The following is an 8,741-nucleotide window of genomic DNA, read 5'->3' as shown; positions in this document are numbered from 1 at the left end:
GAGCATGTGAAGAGAAGATCGTTCATGTAGTAAAATGGGAACTGGTAGCAGAAGAAATACTTCCTCTGCTTTCTCAGTCTGTTTCCTAGTTCCGGTATGAAGTTCCTGAAGTTTTTAGTGTAAACCGATTTGGAGAAATTATCTCCCTATATAAATGTGTGTAGTGTAGTTTTCAAATGAAATGGAACTTTGGGTTCCCAACAAGCTAGGTGAAGTACGGCTTTCACACACAATTATCTCTCAGAACTCATCATGTGGAGAGTCTTTCGTTCATCTAGCTCAAAGGGAATGGTTTGCAAGACAAACTCTTTCTCTGGTTTCTCAGACATTTTCAAATTGCAGGTTTGAAGTTCCTGCTGTTTTCACTGTAAAGCCAATTTGGATCTAGTACATCCCCATATATATGTGTCAAGTGTAGTTTGCAACTGAAAAGAAACTTTGTGTTTCCTAAAAGCTAGGTGAAGGAAGGCTTTCTCACACACTTATCACTCAGAGCTGAGCATGTGGAGAGACGTTCTTTCATCTAGCACAAAAGCAAGGATTGTAGGGGAAATATTGACTCTGGTTTCTCAGTCTGTTTTCCAGTGTTTCTTTCAAGTTTCTGAAGTTTTCACTGTAAATCCGAGTTGGAGAAATACCTCCTTATATACATATATAGTGTAGCTTGCACCTGAAAAGGAAATTTATTTTCCTAACATACTGTATGAAAAACGGCTTTCACTCAAAAAGTTTTCTCAGAACTGAATATGTGGAGAGACTCTCATTCACCTAGTATGAAGGGAACATGTTGCAGGAGAAACAAATACTCTGGTTTCTCATTATGTTTCCTTTTGCCGGGTTTAAGTTTCTGCCGTTTTCACTGTGAAACTGAGTTGGAGCTTGTACCTCCCCGTATATATGTATGTACTGTAGTTTGCACCTGAATAGAAACTATGTGTTCCCAACAAGCTAGGTGAAAGACGGCTTTCACATACACTTATTTCTCAGAACTGAGCATGTGAAGAGACGTTCGTTCATCTAGTACTAAGGGAACGGGTTGCAGGAAAAACACTTACTCTGGATTCTCAGTCTGTTTCCAAGTGGCGGTTTGAAGTTACTGCTGTTTTCACATTAAAGCCGAGTTAGAGCTTGTACATCACCATATATATGTATGTATTATAGTTTGCAACTGAAAAGAAACTTTGTGTTCCCTACAAGGTAATTGAAGGACGGCTTTCACACACAATTATCTCTTAGAAATAAGCATGTGGAGAGATGTTCGTTCACCTAGCACAAAGGGAATACGAAAAAGGGAAACACTTACTCTGGTTTCTCATTATGTTTCCTTGTGCCGGGTTGAAATTCCTGCCGTTTTCACTGTAAATACGAGTTGGAGCTAGAACCTCCCCTTATATAAGTCTGCAGTGTTGTTTGCAACTGAAAAGAAACTTAGTGGTCCCTACATGGTAAATGAAGGACGGCTTTCACATACATTTATCACTGAGAAGTGAGCATGTGAAGAGAAATTCCTTCATCGAAAACAAAGGGAACGTTTACTGGAGAAACAATTAGCCTGGTATCTAAGTCTGTTTCTAAGTGCCAGTTTCAAGTTCCTGCAGTTTTCACTGTAAAACCGCATTGGTGATATTACATACCCATATATACGTATGTAGTGTAGTTTGCAACTGAAAAGAAACTTTGTGTTCCCAACAAGCTATGTGAAGGATGGCTTTCACAAAAATTATTTCTCACAACTGAGCATGTGGATAGACGTTCGTTCACCTATCACAAATGGAATGGGTAGCAGGATAAATTTGTACACTTCTTTCTCATTCTGTTTCCTAGAGGCGGTTTGTACTTCCTGAAGATTTTACTGTAAAACCGAGTTGGAACTAGTAATTCCCCATATATGTGTATGTGGTGTAGTTTGCAACTGAAAAGATACTTTGTGTTCACAACAGGATATTTAAAGGTCGGATTTCACACACACTTGTCTCTCAGTACTGAGCATGTGGAGAGATGTTCCTTCATCTAGCCCAATGCAAATGGTTTGCAGGAGAAACACTTACTCTGCTATCTCAGTGTGTTCCCAAGTGCTGGTTTGAAGTTCCTGCAGTTTTCACTGTAAAACAGTACTGCAGCTATTAATTCCCCGTATATATGTATATAGTGTAGTTTGCAAATGAAAAGAAGGTTTGTGTTCCTATCAAGCTAGTTAAAGTACAGCTTTCAAACAAACTTATGTCTGAGAACTAAGAATGTGCAGAGACGTTCTTTCATCTAGCACAAAGGGAATGGATGGCAGGAGATATTTTGACTCTGTTTTGTCAGTCTGTTTCCCAGTGCAGAGTTCAAATTCCTGCAGTTTTCACTGTAAAAGCGAGTTGGAGAATGTACCACCCTATATGTATGTATGAAGTGTATATTGCAACTGAAAAGAAACTTTGTTTTCCTAACAAGCAAGGTGAAGGACGGCATTCACTCACACTTATCTCTAAGAACTTGGCATGTGGAGAGACATTCATTCATGTAGCACATAGGAATGCTTAGCAGGAGAAACACTTACTCTGGTTTCGTATTATGTTTCCATGTGCCGGGTTTAAGTTCCTGCAGTGTTCACTGTAAATTCGAGTTTTAGCTGGTACCACCAATATATATGTATGAAGTATAGTAGCATCTGAAAAGAAACTTTGTGTTCCCAACAATATAGTTAAAGGACAGCTTTCACACACACTTATCTCTCAGAAATGAGCACGTGGAAGATGATCCTTCATCTAGCACAAAGGGAATGTTTTGCAGGACAAAAAATTATTCTGGATTCTCTGTATGTTTCCTAGAGCCAGTTTTTAGCTTCTGCAATTTTCACTGTAAAACCGCGTTGGCGTATTACCACCCCGTATATACGTATGTAGTATAGCTTGCAACTGAAAAGAAACTTTGTGCTCCCATCAAGGTATGTGAAGAAGTTTTTCACACAAATTTATTTCTCACAAATGAGCATGTGCATAGACTTTCGTTCATCTAACACAAATGGAATGGCTTGCAAGTTAAACACATACTCTCGTTCTTTAGACTGTTTCCTACTTTGCTTTGATGTTCCTGAAGTTTTCAGTGTAAAACCGATTTGAAGCTTATACCTCCCCACATATATGTATGTAGTGAAGTTTGTAACTGAAAAAAAATTTTGTGTTCCAAACAAGGAAATTGAAGGAAGGCTTTCACAGAAACATATCTTTCAAAATTTAGCATGTGGAGAGAATTTCTTTCATCTAATGCAAATGGAACGGTTAGAAGGAAAAAACATTATTCTGCTTTCTCAGTCTGTTTCATAGTGCCGGTTTGAAGTTCCTGCAGGTTCACAGAAAAACTGAGTTGGAAATAGTACTTTCTCATATATATTTATGTAGTTTAGTTTGCAAATGAAAAGAATCTTTTTCTTCCCAACAGGCTAGGTGAAGGACGGCTATCACACACAGATTAATCTGAGAGATGAGCATGTGGAGAGAAGTTTGTTCATCAAGCACAAATGTAATGGTATACAGGAGAAACACATTCTCTATTATCTTACACTTTTTCCTTGTGCCAGTTTGAATTTCCTGCCATTTACACTGTAAAACCAAGTTGGACCTAGTACCTCCCCGTATATAAGTATGTAATATTGTTTGCAAATGAAAAGAAAATTTGTGTTCCCAACAACCTAAGTGAAGTACGGCTTTCACACACACTTATCTATGAGAACTGAGCATCTGGAGAGACGTTCATTCATAGCAAAAATAGAACGGTTTCATGGAGTAACACTTACTATGGTTTCTCAGTCTGTTTCCAAGTGGCAGTTTGAAGTACCTGCAGTTTTCACTTTAAAGGCGTCTTGGATCTATTAACTCCCAATATAAATGGATGAAATGTAATTTGCAACCGAATATTAAAATTGAGTACCCAACAAGCTATTTAAAGGACGGCTATCACACACACTTATCTCTCAGAACTGAGCATTGGATAGATATTCCTTCATCTAGCACAAAGGAAATGGGTTGCAGGAGAAACTCTTACTCTGGTCTCTCAGTATGTTTCCTAGTGCCAGTTGAAGTTCCTGCACTTTTCACTATAAAACTTAGTTGGAGATAGTACCAACCCGTATATACGTAAGTAGTGTAGTTTGCAACTGAAAAGAATCTTTGTGTTCCCTACAAGCTATGTGAAGGATGGCTTTCACACAAATTTATTTCTCAGAACTGAGCATGTGGAAATAATTTCGTTCATGTAGTAAAATGGGAACGGGTAGCAGGAGAAATACTTACTTTGCTTTCTCAGTCTGTTTCCTAGTGCCGGTATGAAGTTACTGCCGTTTTCAATGTAAATCCGTGTTGGAGGTAGTAATTCCCCATTTAAATGTATGTAGTGTAGATTGCAACTGGAAAGATACTTTGTGTTCCCAACAAGCTATGTGAAGAACGGCTTAAACACACACTTATCTCTCAGAACTGGGCATGTGGAGAGACGTTCGTTCACCTTGCACCAAAGAACGCGTTACAGGAGAAAGATATACTGTGGTTTCTCAGTCTGTTTCAAAGTGTCAGTTTCAAGTTCCTGCAGTTTTCACTGTAATGCCGAGTTGGAGCTAGTACCTCCCCATATGTATTTATGAATTGTAGTGTGCAACTGAAAAGAAACTTTGTGTTCCCAAGCAGCCAGTAGAAAGATGGCTTTCACACAAACTTATCCCTCAGAACTGAGCATGTGGGGAGACATTCGTTCATCTAGCACAAAGGAGTGGTATGCAGGGGAAACACTTTCTCTGCCTTCTCATTATGTTTCCTAGTGCTGGTTAGAATTTCCTGCAGTTTTCACTGTAAAATAGATTTCAGCCTAGTACATCCCCGTATATAAGTGCGTAGTGTTCTTTGCAACTGAGAAGAAACTTTGTGTTCCCAACAATCTAGTTTAATTACGGCCTTCACTCACACATATCTCTGAGAACTGAGTATGTGTAGAGACCTTCGTTCATGTAGCACAATACGAATGTATTGCAGGAGAAATTATGAGTCTGGTTTCTCAATCTGTTTCCAAGTGCCAGTTTCAAGTTCCTACAGTTTTCTGTGTAAACCGAGTTGGAGAAATTATCTCCCTATATACATGTATGTAGTGTAGTTTTCAAATGAAATGGAACTTTGTGTTCCCAACAAGCTAGGTGAAGTACGGCTTTCACACACACTTATCACTCAGAACTGAGCATGTGTAGAAACGTTCTTTCATCTAGCACATTGGAAAGTATTGTAGGGGAAACTTTGACTCTGGATTCTCAGTCTGTTTCCCAGTGTCACTTTAAAGTTTCTGCAGTTTTCAGTGTAAATCCGAGTTGGAGAAAATGCCTCCTTATATACGTATGTAGTGTAGCTTGCAACTGAAAAGAAAATATATTTTCCTAATAAGCTATATGAAAAACGGCTTTCACTCAAAAATTTTTCTCAGAACTGAACATGTGGAGAGACTCTCATTCACCTAATACGAAGGGTATATGTTGCAGGAGAAACTAATACTCTGGTTTCTCATTATGTTTCCTTTTGCCGGTTTTAAGTTTCTGCCGTTTTCACTGTGAAACTGAGTTGGAGCTTGTACCTCCCCGTATATAGGTATGTACTGTAGTTTGCACCTGAATAGAAACTATGTGTTCCCAACAAGCTAGGTAAATGACGGCTTTCACACACACATATTTCTCAGAACTGAGCATGTGGAGAGACATTCTTTCATCTAGTACTAAGGGAACGGGTTGCAGGAAAAACACTTACTCTGGTTTCTCAGTCTGTTTCCAAGTGGCGGTTTGAATTTACTGCTGTTTTCACTGTAAAGCCGAGTTAGAGCTTGAACCTCACCATATATATGTATGTATTATAGTTTGCAACTGAAAAGAAACTTTGTGTTCCCTACAAGGTAATTGAAGGACGGCTTTCACACACAATTATCTCTTAGAAATGAGCAAGTTGATAGACGTCCGTTCATGTAGCACTAAGTGAATGGGTTGCAGGATAAACACTTACTCTGGTTTCTCAGTCTCCTTCTAAGTGCCGGTATGTATTTCCTGCATTTTTCACTGTACAACCGTTTAAGGTAGTACATCCCCATATTTATGTATGTAGTCTAGCTTGCTACTGAAAAGAATCTTTGTGTTCCCAACAAGCTAGTTGAAGGACGGGTTTCACAAAAACTTATCTCTGAGAACTGAGCATTTGGACAGACATTCGTTCATCTAGCACAAATGGAACGGGTTATAGTTGAAACACTGTCTCTGGTTTCTCAGTCTATTTCCAAGTGCTGGGTTGAAGTTGCTGCAGTTTTCACTGTAAAGGAGATTTTGTGCTTGTACCTCCCCATATATATGTATGAAGTGAAGTTTGCCACTGGAAAGAAACTTTGTGTTCCCAATAAGCTTGTTGAAGGACGGCTTTCCCACACACTTATCTGTCAGAATTCAGCATATGGAGAGACGTTCATTCATCTAGAACAATAGGAACGGTTTGCAGGAGAAACTTTGTCCCTGGTTGCTCACTCTTTTTCAGAGTGCCTGTTTCAAGTTAATGCAGTTTTCACTGCAAAACCGAGTTGGAGAATGTTCCTCCATATATAAGTGTATGTAGTTTAGTTTGCAAATGAAAAGAAACTTAGTGTTCCGAACAACTATGTGAAGTACGGTTTTCACACACACTTATATCTCAGAACTGTGCCTGTGGAGAGACGTTCGTTCATCTAGAACAAAAGGAATATATTGCAGCCGTAACACTGACTCTGGTTTCTCAGTCTGTTTCCCAGTGCCGCTTTCAAGTTCCTACAGTTTTCACTATAAACCGAAATGGAGAAAGTACCTCCCTATGTATATGTATGTAGTGTAGTTTGCAACTGAAAATAAACTTTGTTTTCCCAACAAGCGATTTGAAGGACAGCTTTCACACACACATATCTGTCAGAAGTGAGCCTGTGGAGAGACGATCATTCATCTAGCACAAAGGGAATGAGTTGCAGGAGAAACAGTTACTCTGGTTTCTCATTATGTTTCCATTTGCCGGTTTGATGTTTCTGCAGTTTTCACTGTAAAACCTTGTTGGTGCTTGTACATCCCCTTATATATGTATGAAGTTTAGTTTGCAATTGAAAAGAACTATGTGTTCCCTATATCTAAGCAAAGGACGGCTTTCACACACAATTATCTCTCAGAAATGAGCATGTGGAGAGATGTTCGTTTACCTAGCACAAAGGGAACGGGTTGGAAAGGAAACAATTACTGTGGTTTCTCAGTCTGTTTCCTAGTGCCGGTTTGAAGTTCTTTCAGTTTTCACTCTAAACCGAGCTGTAGCTAGTACATCCCATATATATGTATGAAGTTTAGGTAGCAACTGAAAGTAACTTTGTGTTCCCAGAAAGCTAGGTGAATGACGGTTTTCACACACACTTATCCCTCAGATCTGAGCATGTGGAGAGACTTTCGTTCATATAGTACAAAGGAAATTGGCTACAGGAGAAACATTTACTGTGTTTCTCTGTCTGTTTACTAGTGCCGGTTTGTATTTCCAGGAGTTTTCACTTTAAAATCGAGTTGGAGTTAGAACTTCCCTATATATATATATGTGTAGTTTAGTTTGCAACTGAAAAGAATCTTTGTGTTCCCAACAGAATAGTTTAAGGACGTCTTTCACACACACTTATCTCTGAGAACTGAGCATGTGGAGAGACGTTCCTTCATCGAGCACAAAGGGAACGTTTACTGGACAAACATTTATCCTGGTATCTAAGTCTGTTTCTAAGTGCCGGTTTCAAGTTCCTGCAGTTTTCACTGTAAAACCGCGTTGGTGATAGTACCTCCCCGTATATACTTATGTAGTGTATTTTGCAACTGAAAAGAAACTTTGTGTTCCCAACAAGCTATGTGAAGGATGGCTTTCGCACAAAAATATTTCTCACAACTGAGCATGTGCAGAGACTTTTGTTCATCTAACACAAATGTAAAGGTTTGTAAGTGAAACACATACTCTTGTTACTTAGACAGTTTTCCAGTTTCGCTTTGATGTTCCTGCATTTTTCACTGTAAAACCGAGTTGAAGCTTATAACTCCCCATATATATGTATGTAGTGAATTTTGAAACTGAAAAGAAATTTTGTGTTCCGAACAAGGAAATTGAAGAAAGGCTTTCACAGAAAAATATCTTCTCAGAATTTAGCATGTGGAGAGAATTTCTTTCATCTAATGCAAATGGAATGGTTAGCAGGAGAAAACCTTATTCTGCTTTCTCAGTCTGTTTCATAGTGCCGGTTTGAAGTTCCTGCAGGTTTCACAGTAAAACCGAGTTGGAACTCGTACCTCCCAATATATAATTATGTAGTTTAGTTTGCAAATGAAAAGAATCTTTTTTTCCCCAACAGGCTTGTTGAAGGACGGCTATAACACACACATTAATCTGAGAACTGAGCATGTGGAGAGACGTTCGTTCATCAAGCAAAAATGGAATGGTATACAGGAGAAACACATTCTCTACTATCTTACACTTTTTCCTTGTGTCGGTTTGAAGACCCTGCCATTTACACTGTGAAAACAAGTTGGCCCACGTAACTCCCCGTATATAAATATGTACTGTTGTTTGCAAGTGAAAAGAAAATTTGTGTTCCCAACATTCTAGGTGAAGTACGGCTTTCACACACACTTAACTATGAGAACTGAGCATGTGGAGAGACGTTCGTTCATCTAGCACAAATAGAACGGTTTAATCGAGAAACAC

Source organism: Camelus dromedarius, chromosome 8 (assembly GCF_036321535.1).
Source record: "Camelus dromedarius isolate mCamDro1 chromosome 8, mCamDro1.pat, whole genome shotgun sequence".
NCBI lineage: Eukaryota > Metazoa > Chordata > Mammalia > Artiodactyla > Camelidae > Camelus > Camelus dromedarius.
This window is presented reverse-complemented; position numbering follows the sequence as displayed.